At 40.0% G+C, this 17,695-nt stretch overlaps 1 pseudogene; it reads right to left on the minus strand.

Annotated features, from left to right (window-relative positions):
• Positions 1–13,686, minus strand: part of LOC140184103 (uncharacterized) — a 42,657-nt pseudogene extending 28,971 nt beyond the window's left edge.
• Between the last annotated feature and the right edge of the window lie 4,009 nt (positions 13,687–17,695).

Genomic DNA, 17,695 nt, shown 5'->3' on the forward strand with positions numbered 1-17,695 from the left:
ACCTTCCTAGTCTCCTCTAAAATTCATCAACTACCAATTCCTTGGTCAATTAATTCCAATTAGAGGGTGATGATCAAATTCCAGTTTATATGCCACAAAAATCCTAATTATCCAAAAATAAGGGGATTATATGTCATATATCCCGTTAAATACAAAGAATTAGAAATTCAGGATAATATGTTTTCAAGCTGTTGTTCAAGTAAAGAGCTTTTCCAAGTTATACAAGAACTCAATTAGAACATGGGTCATACTTCCGTTCCACCCAAATTCATAAAGTAAAGAACGAAAACAATTATTGAAATATAAATCAAAACATGAACTAAAATAGAAAAATAATAGTATCAATCCATATAATAGACAGAGCTCCTAACCTTAACAGTGGAGGTTTAGTTGCTCATGGAATGCAGAATGTAAATTGGTATAGAATTCCCTAATGGGATTCCCTTTTTTTATAACTAATCCTAATTAATTTTAGAAAAATCTATTTTCTAAAATTAAGTAATATCTTTTCCTAATTTAAAAATCAAATTTGAATTTAAATCAGAATTAATTATAACAATCATCAAGTCTTCAATTGATGGATGAGGACCACTTGATTCCTTCACTCTGCAACCTCTGATCTATTCTTTTTGGGCTAAAAACTAGGTCAAAAGCAGCCCAGAAATCTCTCCTAGCATTTTCTGCACGTGGCGCATGTCACGCGTACGCGTTAGTCACGCATACGCGTCAATGCTCTATTTTGCATGTCATGCGTACGTGTTAGGCACGCGCACGCGTCACTGTGCAAATCTTCAAATCATGCGTACGCGTCACCCACATGCATGCATCGCCATGGAAAGCTCCAAATCGTCCGCACGCGTCAGGTATGCGTACGCGTCGCTCCTCGTTGGTTTTCTCCTTTAATTCTTGTGCTGCAGAAACTCCATCAAATTCAGCTGAATGCTACCTAAGATAAATAGAAATGCATAAGACTCAAAGTAGCATCCATAGTGGCTAAAAGATAATTAATTCTTGATTAAACTCAACAATTTAAGTGTAAATTCACTAGGAAAAGATAAGAAAGATGCTAACGCATCACAACACCAAACTTAAACTGTTGCTTGTCCTCAAGCAACCAAAACTAATATAGGCTTAGGATGTGAATTTGCATGAGAATGAGAGTTCGATTAAGCTCATGTCTCTTCTTATAGTGGGGTTTGTAACTGCAATCCTGAATAGGTTTGGCATCTCACTCTCCTTTGAATCAGAAGGATGTCATTGTCATTCGGAATTAGAATCCGGATAATATTATGAATTCTCTGATCTTTATATTTCAGTTTAATCCTTGAACACAGCAAAATTTACTTTAATTAATTTTTCTTTGGTGCTTTGCACCTTGAGCCTAGCCATGACTTTAAATGTTTTGTCTCAAGGGTTACTTGACACAGAAACACCACAAGCACTTAACTGGGGAACTCTCTTTGAGTTCTGATTCTTTTTCTTTTAGTTACTTGGTGCACGAAATTGTGATCTCAATGGAGCCAACAACTTGGTACGCACAATTGTAATATCACTCTTTTTCACAACTTCGCACAACTAACCAGCAAGTGCACTGGGTCGTCCAAGTAATAAACCTTACGTGATTAAGGGTCGATCCCACAGAGATTGTCGGCTTGAAGCAAGCTATAGTCACCTTGTAAATCTCAATCAGGCGGATTAAAATGGTTATAGAGTTTTGATAATTAAAATATAAATAAAACGTAAAATAAAGATAAAGGTACTTATGTAAATCATTGGTGGGAATTTCAGATAAGTGTATGGAGATGCTTTATCCCTCTTGAATCTCTGCTTTCCTACTGCATTCATCCAATCCTTCATACTCCTTTCTATAGCAAGCTGTATGTAGGGCGTCACCGTTGTCAATGGCTACTTCCCATTCTCTCAGTGAAAAAGGTCCTCTATGGTTTCCCGCATGGCTAATCAGCTGTTGGTTCTCGATCGTGTAGGAATAGGATGTACTATTGTTTTGCGTCTGTTACCACGCCCTACAATCGCGAGTTTGAAGCTCGTCACAGTCATCCTATCCCAGATCCTACTCGGAATACCACAAGAATGTTGCCAATGGATTCTAGCTTATACCACGAAGACTCTGATCTCACAGAATGGAAGGCTCTGTTGTCAGGAGAGGCAACCATGCGTCGTGGACCAGGAATCCAAGAGATACACACTCTAGCTTTTGCAGGTAGAACGGAAGTGTTTGTCAGGCATGCGTTCATAAGTGAGAATGGTGATGAGTGTGACAGATCATCACATTCATCAGGTTGAAGTGCGAATGAATATCTTAGAATAAGAATAAGCATGAATTGAATAGAAAACAGTAGTAATTGCATTAATACTCGAGGAACAGCAGAGCTCCACACCCTTAATCTATGGTGTGTAGAAACTCCACTGTTGAAAATACATAACTGATGAAGGTCCAGGCATGGCCGAGAGGCCAGCCTCCAAAACGTGATCAAAGGATCAAAAGATAATCCAAAGATGTCTAATACAATAGCAAAAAGTTCTATTAATACTAAACTAGTTACTAGGGTTACAGAAATGAGTAAACGATGCAGAAATCCACTTCCGGGCCCACTTGGTATGTGCTTGGGCTGAGCATTGAAGCTTTCACATGTAGAGGTCTTCCTTGGAGTTGAACGCCAGTTTGTAACGTGTTTCTGACGTTTAACTCTGCTTTGCAACTTGTTTCTGGCGTTTAACGGCTAGAATAGGGCAGAAAGCTGGCGTTAAACGCCAGTTTGCGTTATATAAACTCGGACAAAGTATGGACTATTATATATTGATAGAAAGCTCTAGATGTCTACTTTCCAACGCAATTGAGAGAGAGCCATTTGGATTCCTGAAGCTCAAAAAATTCTATTTTGAGTGCAGGGAGGTCAGAATCCAACAACATCAGCAGTCATTTGTCAGCCTCTGAATTAGATTTTTGCTCAGGTCCCTCAATTTCAGCCAGAAAATATCTGAAATAACAGAAAAACATACAAACTCATAGTAAAGTCCAGAAATGTGAATTTTTCTTAAAAACTAATAAAAATATACTAAAAACTATTTAAATCATACTAAAAACTATATAAAAACAATGCCAAAAAGCGTATAAATTATCCGCTCAACACAACACCAAACTTAAATTGTTGCTTGTCCCCAAGCAACTGAAAATCAAATAGGATAAAAAGAAGAGAATATACAATGAATCCCACAATATCAATGAAACTTAGTCCCAATTAGATGAGCGGGGCTAGTAGCTTTTTGCTTCTGAACAGTTTTGGCATCTCACTTTATCCTTTGAAATTTAGAATGATTGTCATCTATAGGAACTCAGAATTTTGGATAGTGTTATTGATTCTCCTAGTTCAGTGTGTTGATTCTTGAACACAGTTACTTTATGAGTCTTGGCCATGGCCCTAAGCACTTTGTTTTCCAATATTACCACCAGATACATAAATGCCACAAACACATAACTAGGTGAACCTTTTCAGATTGTGACTCAGCTTTGCTAAAGTCCCCAATTAGAGGTGTCCAGAGCTCTTAAGCACAGTCTTTTTGCTTTGGATCACAACTTTAACCACTCAGTCTCAAGATTTTCACTTGGACCTTCATGACACAAGCACATGGTTAGGGATAGCTTGATTTAGCCGCTTAGCCCTGGATTTTATTTCCTTGGGCCCTCCTATCCATTAATGCTCAAAGCCTTGGATCCTTTTTACCCTTGCCTTTTGGTTTAAAGGGCTATTGGCTTTTTCTACTTGCTTTTTCTTTTTCTTTTTTTTTTCTTTTTTTTTGCCAAATTTTTTTCACTACTTTTTCTTGCTTCAAGAATCAATTTCATGATTTTTCAGATTATCAATAACATTTCTCTTTGTTCATCATTCTTTCAAGAGCCAACAATTTTAACATTCATAAACAACAAGATAAAAAATATGCACTGTTCAAGCATTCATTCAGAAAACAAAAAGTATTGCCACCACATCAAAACAATTAAACTAATTTCAAGATAAAATTTGAAATCCAAGTACTTCTTGTTCTTTTGTAATTAAGCACATTTTTCATTTCAGAGAGGTGAAGGATTTATGGAATTATTCATAGCTTTAAGACATAGACACTTGACACTAATGATCATGTAATGAAGACACAAAACATAAACAAACATGAAGCTCAAAAAACCAAAAACAAAAAAATAAATAGACAAGGAGATTAAGGAATGAGTCCACCTTAGTGAGGGTGGCGTCTTCCTCTTGAAGAACCAATGGTGCTTTTGAGCTCCTCTATGTTTCTTCCTTGCCTCTGTTGCTTCATCTCTAGTGATTTTGGTGCTCCTATCCTTAGTTGCTCCCAATAGTTGTGTGGAGGAAAATGTATCCTGATACGTAAAAATGAGAATTCACGTACAACCGGCAAGTATACCAGATCGTATCAAGTAGTAAGACTCACAAAGAGTGAGGTCGATCCCACGAGGATTGGAAGATTGAGCAACTTTAGTTAAATGGTAAGTTTAGTCAAGCGAACATGATTTTGATTTTATGAGCAATATGACTTTTGAACATAATTACAGGAATTTAAATGGCAATTAAGAACAAGAATATAGAAATAAAATGGAAGTAAATAACTGAAACTTAAATTGCAAGAAACTTAAATAACATCAAAGGTAAATGGCAAGGGATTAAAGGGTGCAGAAATTTAAAGAACATAAGAATAAATGGCAAGAATTGAAAGAACAAAATGTAGATGACAAGAATAATAAATTGACAGAATGTAAAAGGGAATTGGGTTATGGGTAATCAAACAACTAGGAGTAAAAGAAATAAGAATTGATGATGGAGAAGATCATTAGGGATCAGAGATGTTAGTTTTCATGAATTGATGTTAGTCAAACCTTCCTCAATCATGGGTATAGATCCATGGCAAATGGGTGATTGAATCCCAATCTCTTGGTGATTCAATCTCTCTCAACATAGCCAATTGCCACTCTCGTGATCTAATTGTTCATGAGAAGAGATAAAGATCAATTCTAATCCAGCCACACAATTTCCAAAATCTCAACCAAGGAGAGTTACATCTCACATACTAACCAAGGTATATTGATTGAGGAAATCATGAAAGGATGAACTCTAAACTGAATTATGTGGCTCATTCATCAAATTTACCACATAATTCATATAGATTAACCCCTCTCTCGATGGTGGTTGAATCTTTGAAGAACAAGAGTTCCCTCTTTAGATCAACCACTAAAATTGAGAAAGAGAAGATGGGTTCACCAATTCATTCCAACCAACAGAGCTCCTCCCCCTAATGAAAGTGGGGTTTAGTGAATCATAGCTCCAATCTCAACAACAATTGTCATCAACCAAAATTAAACTAAGTGCAAAGAAAGATGAAGAAGAATAGTGAAATGCTTAAAGATTAAGAAAATGAAGAAGAGATGTTCCAAGATGAACCAAGATTAGCTCTCTGGGTCTCCTCCCGGAAGTACCAAAAGAGTTCTCAAATACAAGTGCTAAAAAGTGTAAAAATGTCTAAGTGTCTAAAATCAAGTAAAAAAATCCCCTCAAGTACAAACTCAATCTCTATTTATACTAGTCCTAAAACTCTTTCAAAGATCTTCAAGTGGGCTAGCAATGTGGGCTTTCTCATTGTTGCATTCTTGGTTCCATTGAAGAAGTTTTGGCCTTTGTGATGAATAGGGGAAGTAGAGCAAGTTGGCATCAATTCTGGCCCATTGAGGGGCGTTGTTGGCAATAACTCCAGGCATAATGCACGTTGGCAACGTGCATGGCATTTTCCTGGGAGTGAGCTTTGAGACTTGCGCGTTGCTAGCCCAAGTTATTGCAAACAACGTGCTACTCCTCTTCTTGGCTCTATTTTCATGCTAAATGTAGCCCAGAATTTGAGTGTCAATCCTCTGCTTCCATATGGACTATCATACATCATTGGAAAGCCCTTGATGTCTTCTTTCCAATGCCACTGAAATCACCTCATTTGGACTTTCCTAGCTCAAGTTATGCTTCCTCAAAGAAGGTAAGGTCAATCTGCCAAGTTGTTGCCAAAAACGCACCTTCAATCCCAAGTTGGCAACGTGCTCGTGCCTAGCCTCCCAAGGCAGGGGCTTGGGGCTGGCGTTGTTGCAAAACACGCCCCCTTAATGCACGTTGGCAACGTGCTCGTGCCCCCCCCTCCAGGGCTCATCTCTAGCTCCCTTGAATTTCACTTCATGTTCTTGTTTTTAGGGTCTAAAGATGACTCTGGTTTGGCTTCAATTTTGTGCTCCACCATAGACTATTATATATGGTTGGAAAGCTCTGAATGTCAGCTTTCCAACACAACTGGAAGCACTCAATTTGGATCTCTGTAGCTCAAGATATCTTCCATTGAAGTGGACATGGTCAGGCTGCCTTGTTGGAGTTGTTGTGAACAACGCCCCATATATTCCAAGTTAGCAACGTGCATTGCAATTTCCTGGCGTTGTTGATGAACACTCCTCCTCTTTAGCACGTTGGCAACGTGCTCGAGCCTTTCTCAAGGCTCCAAGTTTGCTTCCTGGCGTTGGCAACGTGCATGGCAAGGCCATTGGGCGTTGGCAACGTGCATGGTGCCTTTCCTGGCGTTAGCAACGTGAATGGTGAGGCTTGGCGTTGGCAACTTGATTCTGGCGTTGGCAACTTGGCTGGCAGCACCATTTGGCGTTAGCAACCTGGCTGGCAGCACCATTTGGCGTTGGCAACCTGGCTGGCAGCACCATTTGGCATTGGCAACTTGGTTGGCACCAAGACTTGGTGCCTAGCCAAGCAACCATTCTTGGCGTTGTTGCCAAACACGCCAATGCTTCCTAGCTCAAACAACGTGCTCGAGCTCCCCTTTGGTGCCAAAATTGCTTGTGTGTGTGGCGTTGGCAACGCCCTCCTCAAGTTGGCAACGTGCTTCTTTTCTTCCAGGGCCAAGCTTGATTGTGTGGCGTTGTTAGCCTGCGTTGTCCTCAAACACGCCCTTCATCTCTAGGCTGGCAACGTGCTCGAGGCTCCAAATTAGCTCCCCAAGATTGCTTGGGTGGGCGTTGGCAACGCCCATCTAGAGTTGGCAACGCCAGCTCTTCCTCCAGGGCCAAGTTCCTTGCTTGTGTGGGCGTTGGCAACGTGGTTCTAGAGTTGGCAACGCCAGCTCCTCCTCCAGGGCCAAGTTCCTTGCTTGTGTGGGCATTGGCAACGTGGTTCTAGAGTTGGCAACGCCAGCTCTTCCTCCAGGGCCAAGTTCCTTGCTTGTGTGGGCGTTGCCTTCAACAACTCAGCCTATTCTTCAAGTTGGCAACGCCAACTTTGCTTCCAAGGCTGCCTGGCGTTATCCTCAACAACGCCCTCTATTCTCAAGTTGGCAACGCCAACTTTGGTTCTTGGTTGCCTGGCGTTGCCTTCAATAACGCAGCCCTCTTCCAAGTTGGCAACGCCAACTCCTTCTTGCCCAGCTTGCATCCTTCTTGCTTCCATGCTTCCTTGTTTCATCACCTATCATCAACAAAAGAAATAGCTTCAAAGTCTTACCAATTCATGCACAAATTCCATGAGATTCATTCATACTCATTCATGTATATATTCTTTAAATCATTTGCATGAATTTGGATAGAATCAACATGTTCCTTAGTATTCTCATGCATGAAAACAAACTCATAAAAGGACTTGTTTATTTAGAGAAAATGAGTGAAATCAAGCTAAAATCAACTAAACTAACTAGCTAATATAACAAATATGCAATTGCATCACAACACCAAACTTAAAGTGTTGCTTGTCCTCAAGCAAAATATACAAACTTTGTCACAAGAATCTAAGATGTAAGACTTGAATGCTCTACCAGAGAGTAATTTTTCATTGAGCATGTCATCCTCACTTGTGTGATCATCAATTTATTGTAATTGAACACGGCTACTCAACTTTCTCAAATGCAATGCTTGCTTCAATACTAAATTGGTTAACTTCACTAGACCTTTTCTATTATCACAGCACATGATCCTTGAACCATTCTTTGCTTGATGCTTTTCTTTCTTCTCTTTTTTTTTATATTCCTTCTTATTTCAAACAAGCTCGAAATCTTGTCTTAAGGCGGCTCTTTAGCATAAGTTTTCAATCAACAATCCCAAACCAGTTGGTTCAAGTTGTTAAGTGTTGAGACACTCTTAAAGATTTACTAACTCAAGCCTCTCTCCTTAACACATTCAATCACAGGCATATAACATTGAAATTTTATTTGGATAGTGGTGTCCAGCACCTCTTTGGGTTGCTAAATGTTCTGTTATAGAGCTACTCTTGATTGTGAGTTTTCAATCGATAATCCCGAGTTAGTTAACTCAAGTTATCGGGTGATGAAGCACCCCTCGGATTTACTAGCCCAAGTATGTCTCTTAACATCAATCACCACAGACACATATCCAAATTTGTCATTGATGCCTAGCCTTTCATTCTTTGTTTTCTGTTTTCTTTATTGTCAAGGTTATTTGTGCTTTTACTTATAAGGTCTTTGTGATCCTCAACCAAACTAGTCTTGTATAAACAAGCATTCTTTTGAATTTCTTGAGCCTTGCTTCTTTCACAATAAATATACTAGCACTTTTCTTATGGGTCAACATGATCCTTTTTAAGCTAGATTTCTCTCTGTTCTTGCTCAAACTACATCTTTTATTCCATTGACAAGTAGAAGTACTTAAGACAAGCAACCATTCCAAACTTGTGAGTAGTGATGCATGGAATGGGCAACATAAAAGATAATGCTTCAAAGAAAAAAAAATGCATCTTAGAAGGTATACCATATTTCAGACATACATCTTCTTTATTCAATAAAACATAAAGAAAAACAAAGGAACTTCACCACCTTTAGTCTTCATGTCCCTTTTCCCTTGCTTGATTCTCCTTGCTTTCCTTTGCCCTTTGGATCTTCTTTCTTTTTCTTTCTCAACTCTCCTTGTTGCTTTGTTGTTGCATCTCCTTTTGGATCTTCTTTCTTTTTGCTTCTCCGTTATCCTTGTTGTTGTGTTGTTGCATCCCTCTCTTCTCTTTGCCACACTCCTTGGCTTATCATTGTCTCATTTAGCCTTTGTTGATTAAATCTCACCCTTGCGAGTTCCTGCTCTTCAAATATCTTGCGAGCTTCATTAAAGGTTTTGATTTGTGGGTTGAGTAATGGGGGTGTGGAGCAGAGGTAACTGAGCTTTTCTTGGGTGCATATGTCATAGTCAAGTCTGTCCTTGTGCCTGGCTTCCCTGAACATTCTGCTTTCATTGAAATCTTTGTGAAATGCATTATGTCTAGCATCCAATCTATGGAGAAGTTCTCTTTGCTGAGCTTGCTCTATCCTTAGTTGAGCTTGTTCTTGTATTACTTTCTCCATGGCTCTTTCATGTTCCATAGTTGAATTGTTGATGGCTTCCTGCATCTTGGCATATTGTTCTTGTTGTAACTCCATCATGTGTGCTTGGTACTCATTTTGTTGGTTCATCCATTGAACTTGAACCCCTCTTTGTTGGTCCATCAATTGCCAAAGGTCCCTTTGTTGTTGAGCTTGTTCCTCTTGGCTTCTTTGAATTTGTGAATATTTCCCAGAAATCCCTTCCAAGGCGGCTTGGAGTTGGTTCATGTTTAAGGCATGAGGTTCTTCCATTTCTTGAGGCTCCTCCTCTTGTCTTGCTTCTTTCCTTTTCTTCCTTCTTGCTAAAGGTTGCCTTTCCAATTGGGTTGTGGTGATGAATTCCAACCTTTCTCGAGTAAGAGGTTTTCCAACAGAGACCAAATCAGTTTCTCCAAATTCTTCCAGAGGCACTCCAGCTTCTTCACATAGGCGCAGAATGGTACTAGGATATCCTAGCCAGCTGTCCTGTTTGACTTTTTGAGCTATGTCAATGATGTTCTTGGCTATAATGTCTCCAACATTGATTTCTCCTCCTTTCATTATACAATGGATCATTATTGCTCTATTCACCGTTACCTCAGAATTGTTTGAAGTGGACATCAATGATCTCCTCACTATGTCATGCCATCCTTTTGCTTGAGGTATGAGATCACCTCTCCGAAGTTTGAGTGGTTGTCCATGTGAATCCAGCACCCAATCCGTGCCTACCCTGCATAAGTCGCTCACCACATCCATGTATTTTGGGTTATTTTCAACCCTTTCTTCATAGCTAGCTCGTTTGAACTGTTTGTGCTTGACCTTTAGCACCCTGTTGATGGTGTCCGGGCTAAAATCAACAGTCACACCTCTTACATAACTCATGTATGGTTCTTCATCATCATATTCTCTTATCACATTAGTGTAGAACTCATGGATGAGAAGCATGCTCACTTCTTGAGGTTGGTCACAGAGAAGCTCCCATCCCCTTTTTCTGATTATTTTTTGTATCTCAGGGTATTCATCTTTCTTTAGCTTGAAAGGTAACTCCGGAACAATATCTTTGCTTGACATCCAACTAAATATGCGCTCATTATGCTTGGATTTAAATCTTCTTTCATCAAAGGTGTCTTGTCCTTCATCTCCTCTCCTATCCCTTGATGATGAGGCCATTGAAATTCACTTGCAAGGGTTGAATCTTCCACACCAAACTTAGATGAATGCTTGTCCTCAAGCACAAGGAAAATGGTTGTGAATGGGAGAGATGTATGGCCACAACGTGACTTGGGTAGGCTAGAAAATGATGGTGAGGGGAGGTGGAGTGTTTCGGTTATGTGAGGGGGTGTAGTGCTTCATGAGTTTTGTTGGGTAAAGATGAGGTTCAAGGCTAAAATTTGTGAAACATGGAATGGGTTGGAGGTTGAGTATGAGTTCGGGTAGTGAAATGAGGTTATGGGGGTAGAAGAATGAGTGATGAAGAATGAGGTTTGATGAATATGGTTGAAGTATTTAAAGTGAAAGTTGGTGGGAAGGCATTTAAGGCTCGGTCATGGCATGCTTCCTTGTGCCCAATGCATGTTGATTTGTTTTTCCCCATGCACAAAGTTCAAAACTCATGTGACTTCCCTTCCTTGTGTATCCGTGACCTCACTCACCAAGATTCCCCATCATTTCTTTCTTTCTTTCATTATATGTTTCCAAGATTCCCCATCATTTCTTTCTTTCTTTCCTGCAACAAAATGCCAAAGGCTTGAGATTCTTAAAGTGACATTAATGGCTAAAAGCTTATGATGATGTTCCTATGCAAAATTGATTAAATTAGATTCCCTAATCATATTTTTTTAGCATTAATAATGCAAGTAAAGACACCAAACTTAGTTTGTGACTAAATGTTCTATGGAATTAATTCCAAAGATAGCCACCTCAAACTTAGTAATTTACCTACATTAGATGCTATTTCACGTTTTTTTTTATTTTATTTTATAACTAAAGTAGATGACAATACTTTCATAGCCTAGCATTTTCGTGTATGTATGGACACCAAACTTAGTTTGTGGCTAAGTGTTGTAGAACACACATTTGCCATTACTTCAAGATTGGCCACACCAAACTTAGTGCCTTGCATACACCATGTACTAGTCTATTTGATCATTATTGGTTACTAAAATATGAAAATAAAAGACTCCCTGTGCATGGGTTGCCTCCCATGAAGCGCTTTGTTTATTGTCCTTAGCTCGACATTGCAGCTTCTTTGCTCATGTTAAGAGTTGCACACTCTCTTCCTTGCTCCAAGGGCCACCAAAATAGTGCTTCACCCTATGTCCATTAGCTGTGAAGGTTTGCTTTGAGGCTTCATCAAGTAATTCAACATAGCCATGAGGTGATACTTTGGTGATGGTGTATGGACCAGTCCATCTAGACCTCAGCTTCCCAGGGAAGATCTTCAATCTTGAATTGAATAACAACACCTTTTGGCCCGGTTCAAATGTTCTTTGAGAGATCCTCTTATCATGCCATCTCTTTGCTCTCTCTTTGTATATTTTGGCATTGTCATATGCCTCCAATCTGAACTCCTCAAGTTCATTGAGTTGTAACAACCTCTTCTCCCCTGCTGCTTGAGCATCTAAATTCAGAAGTTTGGTGGCCCAAAAGGCCTTATGTTCAAGCTCCACAGGGAGGTGGCATGCCTTTCCATACACCAGCTGAAATGGAGATCTTCCTATGGGTGTCTTGAAGGCTGTCCTATATGCCCAAAGTGCATCATCCAGCTTCCTAACCCAATCCTTTCTTGTTGTTCCCACAGTTTTCTCCAAGATCCTTTTTAGCTCTCTGTTGGCAAGTTCAGCTTGCCCATTGGTTTGAGGGTGATATGGTGTGGCCACTTTGTGAGTAACACCATATTTGTGGAGCAAAGAATTGAGTTGCTTGTTGCAAAAGTGGCTTCCCCCCATCACTTATAAGTCCTTTGGGCACTCCAAATCTAGTGAAGATGTTCTTCTTGAGGAATTGCAAGACCACGTTGGTATCACATGTGGTGGTGGCTATTGCTTCTACCCATTTGGAGACATACTCTACTGCTACCAAGATGTATTTGAATGTGTAGGATGGAGGAAAAGGTCCCATGAAATCTATACCCCACAAATCAAAGAGTTCCACTTCCAAAATGAACTTTTGAGGCATCTCATTTTTCTTTGACAAACCCCCTGTTCTTTGACATTCATTGCATTGGCTCACAAACTCCCTAGCATCCTTGAAGATTGAAGGCCAATAGAAACCACTTTGAAGGACCTTTGCAGCAGTTCTTTCAGCCCCAAAATGACCACCATAGCTAGAGTTGTGACAATGCCATAGTATGTCCTTCATCTCACCTTCTGGCACACATCTTCTTATCATTCCATCTGGGCATCTTTTGAACAAGAATGGTTCATCCCAGAAGAAAAACTTAGCCTCATGTAGCATCTTCTTGACTTGTTGTTTTGTGTACTCTTGTGGAATGATTCTCCCCGCCTTGTAGTTGGCCATGTCTGCAAACCAAGGGACATGTTGAATGTGCAAGAGATGTTCATCTGGAAATTCTTCATTTATTGATGGAAGGTTGTCTTGGCATGCATCTTGTGGTACCCTTGATAAGTGATCAGCAACTTGATTTTCATTGCCCTTTCTATCTTTGATCTCTATGTCAAACTCTTGTAGGAGTAGCACCCATCTGATTAGCCTTGGTTTGGCATCCTGTTTTGACATAAGATACTTAATAGCAGCATGGTCAGTATACACTAAGACTTTAGATCCAATCAAATATTGTCTAAACTTATCAAAAGCATATACCACGGCTAGTAACTCTTTCTCTGTTGTGGTGTAGTTTCTTTGAGTTTCATTCAATACCTTACTTGCATAGTAGATAACATGAAGCTTCTTTTCCTTCCTTTGCCCCAACACAGCACCAATTGCAAGGTTACTTGCATCACACATGAGTTCAAAAGGTAGTCCCCAACTTGGGGGTGTGATGATTGGTGCTGTGGTGAGCTTAGCCTTTAGAGTTTTAAAAGCATGTTTGCATTCATCATCAAAGATAAAAGGATTGTCTACCACCAACAAATTGCTTAGTGGCTTTGCTATTTTGGAAAAATCTTTGATGAATCTCCTATAGAAACCAGCATGCCCTAAGAAACTTCTAACGGCTTTCACACTAGTTGGCAAAGGAAGTTTTTCTATAATTTCTACTTTTGCCTTGTCAACTTCTATACCTTTTCTTGAAATTTTATGACCAAGAACAATGCCTTCGGGTACCATGAAATGGCATTTCTCCCAATTCAAAACTAAGTTTGTTTCTTGGCATCTTTTCAAGACTAAGGTAAGATGGTGCAAGCAAGTATTGAAAGAATCACCAAAAACAGAGAAATCATCCATAAAGACTTCAATAAATTTTTCTACCATGTCTGAGAAGATTGATAGCATGCACCTTTGAAAGGTAGCTGGGGCATTACACAGTCCAAATGGCATTCTCCTATATGCAAAGACTCCAAAGGGACAAGTAAAGGAAGTCTTCTCTTGATCCATGGGGTCAACCACAATCTGATTATACCCAGAATATCCATCAAGAAAACAGTAATAGGCATGGCCAGCCAACCTTTCAAGCATCTGATCAATGAAAGGTAGAGGGAAGTGATCTTTCCGTGTGGCATCATTCAGCCTCCTATAGTCTATGCACATCCTCCACCCTGTTACTGTTCGTGTTGGAATAAGCTCATTCTTCTCATTAACAATGACAGTCATGCCTCCTTTCTTAGGTACTACTTGCACTGGACTAACCCATGGGCTGTCAGATATAGGGTAGATGATCCCAGCCTTGCACAACTTCAGAACTTCCTTTTGAACAACCTCCTTCATTGTGGGATTCAATCTTCTTTGAGGTTGTACCACCGGTTTGGAACCCTCCTCTAAGAGTATCTTGTGCATGCATACAGCAGGGCTTATGCCTTTCAAGTCATCAATGGTCCACCCCAACGCCTCTTTGTGAGCTTTCAAAACCACAAGGGGCTTTTCTTCTTCCTCTGCATTCAATGTGGAATTGATGATCACTGGGAAGCTATCCTTCTCTCCAAGGAATGCATATTTAAGGTGAGGGGGTAGTGGTTTCAACTCTTGTTGTGGTGCCTCTTCTTTGGTAGCTTCACTTGGTTCCTTTGATGCTTCCAATTTGTTCTCCTCTTGTTCCTTGATGTTATGGACTTCCTCTTGTTTTATTTGATGGTTTGTGTCAAGCACTTCTTCAACCAAAGAATCTACTACATCAATCCTCATGCAATTTTCTTTCTCAACAGGGTGTTGCATTGCTTTGAAGACATTTATGGTCATTTGCTCATCATGCACTCTGAAAATCATCTCTCCTTTTTCCACATCAATGATTGTTCTAGCTGTAGCCAAAAAGGGTCTACCAAGAATGACTGAGTTGTTTCCCTCTTCATCCATGTCTAGGACCACAAAATCAGCTGGGAATATGAAATTTCCCACTTTCACCAAGAGGTTCTCAACTACTCCATTTGGTACTTTGATGGATCTGTCAGCAAGTTGGAGTGACATCCTTGTGGGTTTAAGCTCTTCAATCATCATTTTCTTCATCATGGTAAGGGGCATTAGGTTAATGCTTGCTCCCAGGTCACAAAGTGATTTGTCAACGGCCATGCTCCCAATCGTGCAAGGTATGAGGAAGCTGCCAGGGTCTTTGAGTTTTGGAGGTAGCCCTTGTTGAATGATGGCACTACACTCTTGATTGAGAATCACCGTTTCTTTTTCTTGCCAACTTCTCTTCTTGGTGATCAATTCCTTAAGAAACTTTGCATATAATGGCATCTGTTCCAGAGCTTCTGCTAATGGGATGTTGATTTCAAGTTTCATGAAGATTTCTAAGAACCTTGGGAATTGTTGGTCTTTTGCTCCTTTGTGTATCCTAGTTGGGTATGGAAGCTTGGGTACATAAGCTTTCACTCCTTCATTTTTGTTTTCTTTTTGTGGATTCATACTCTCCTTGCCATCACGGTTGCATCCTTGACTTGGTGGATTGCCTTGTGGCTTGATAACCTCCTTGCCTTTGTTAGATGTTAAAGCCTTTTCTTCATCTTGCCTCTCCACTGTGTCTTGCTCTTTGGGTTTTGTTGCTTCTTTATTTGAACTTTCACCAACTACCTTGCCACTCCTTAACTGCAGAGCCTTACATTCTTCTCTTGGGTTGGGTATTGTGTCACTTGGAAGGACATTGGTTGGTCGCTCGGCTTGTTTGGCTAACTGTCCCACTTGTCTCTCAATGTTCTTCATGATGACCTCATGTTCCTTGTGTCCCTTAGCTAAGGCTTGAGTGGTTTGAGCAAGTGCTTGCAAGGTTGCTTCAAGACTTGAGATTCTAGTTTCATGATGGTCAATTGGGGTTATGATGGGGGTTGATTGTTGTTGGAAGTTGTTGGGTGGATTAGTGTGGTAATTTTGTGAGTTGGATGATGGTGCAGAGAAGTTATTTTGGTGGGTTTGTGAGTTATGATGGGGTGGTTGATATGTGTTTTGTGTTTTTCTATATTGGTTAGTGTTGTTGGCATGGTGATTTTGGTTGCTTGTGTGACGGTTTTGATTGTGGTTGCTATTCTTTTGCCACTGGTTTTCACCCCACTTAAGATTGGGATGATTTTTCCAAGATGGGTTGTATGTATCACCATGAAATTCATCCTGAGAATTTGAAGTGTTCTGCATGTATTGAACTTGTTCTTGTGGTTGTTCAACATTGGTCCCTTCACCTTGGTTCCATTCAAGCAATGGTTGATTTGTTGTGTTCACAGCTGCAAGTTGCAAACCATCCATTCTCTTTGTTATCATCTCCATTTGTTGTTGGATTTGTTGGTGCATTAACTTGTTTTGTGCCAAGATAGCATCAACACCTTCAAGCTCCATTACACCTTTCTTTGGGGTCGGATTGTGCTGCCTCTCTGATGAGTAATAATATTGATTGTTTGCCACAATCTCAATGAGGTCTTGGGCCTCCTCGGCAGTTTTCATCATGTTGAGTGATCCTCCTGATGAGTAATCTAGTCCCTTCCTTGCTTCGAAGCTTAAGCCTTCATAGAAGTTTTGGAGCTTAACCCAATCACTAAACATGTCAGGGGGACATCTTCTCATTAGTGCTTTATACCTTTCCCAGGCTTCATACAATGACTCCCCTTCCAATTGCCTAAAAGTCTGAACCTCTGTCTTCAACTTGATGATCTTTTGAGGTGGGTAGAACTTTGCTAGAAATTTGCCCATCACTTCATTCCAATCATTGAGGCTTTCCTTGGGGAATGATTCTAGCCATTGAGTGGCTTTATCCCTCAAAGAGAATGGAAATAGCAACAACTTGTAAACATCTGGATGCACTCCATTTGTCTTCACTGTGTTGCATATTCTCAGAAAAACAGAGAGATGTTGATTTGGGTCTTCAAGAGGTCCCCCTCCATAAGAGCAATTGTTCTGTACCAAAGTGATGAGCTGAGGTTTTAACTCAAAGTTATTGGCCTGAACATTTGGTGTAGCAATACTGCTCCCACAATGTCTTGGATCAGGGATAGTGTATGAGGATAACACCCTTCTAGCTTGTCCACCATTATTGTTGACCCCTCCAGGAGGGTTTTGCATCTCATCCTCCATGGTTTGGTCTTCTTCCTCTGACTCTTCTGACCCTTCTTCACCAACTATGAACTTTCCTCTTTCAGCTCTCCTTATCCTTCGGCGGGTTCTCTCGTCCTCAATATTATGTCTATTAGCTCCTGACATACACAAACAAAACCAAAGTCACAAGTGCAATATTCTAGAACTAGAGTGAAATTGGGGTTAGTGAAACAAAGTATCAAACAGTTAGTGGGCTTAACAAAAAAAACACAAAGAAAATGCTTAATCTAAACCACCTTTCACTTAATCATTGTCAATCTTTCCAATCCCCGGCAACGGCGCCAAAAACTTGATACGTAAAAATGAGAATTCACGTACAACCGGCAAGTATACCGGATCGTATCAAGTAGTAAGACTCACAAAGAGTGAGGTCGATCCCACGAGGATTGGAAGATTGAGCAACTTTAGTTAAATGGTAAGTTTAGTCAAGCGAACATGATTTTGATTTTATGAGCAATATGACTTTTGAACATAATTACAGGAATTTAAATGGCAATTAAGAACAAGAATATAGAAATAAAATGGAAGTAAATAACTGAAACTTAAATTGCAAGAAACTTAAATAACATCAAAGGTAAATGGCAAGGGATTAAAGGGTGCAGAAATTTAA

This window comes from Arachis hypogaea, chromosome 4, assembly GCF_003086295.3.
Source record: "Arachis hypogaea cultivar Tifrunner chromosome 4, arahy.Tifrunner.gnm2.J5K5, whole genome shotgun sequence".
Taxonomy (NCBI): Eukaryota; Viridiplantae; Streptophyta; class Magnoliopsida; order Fabales; family Fabaceae; genus Arachis; species Arachis hypogaea.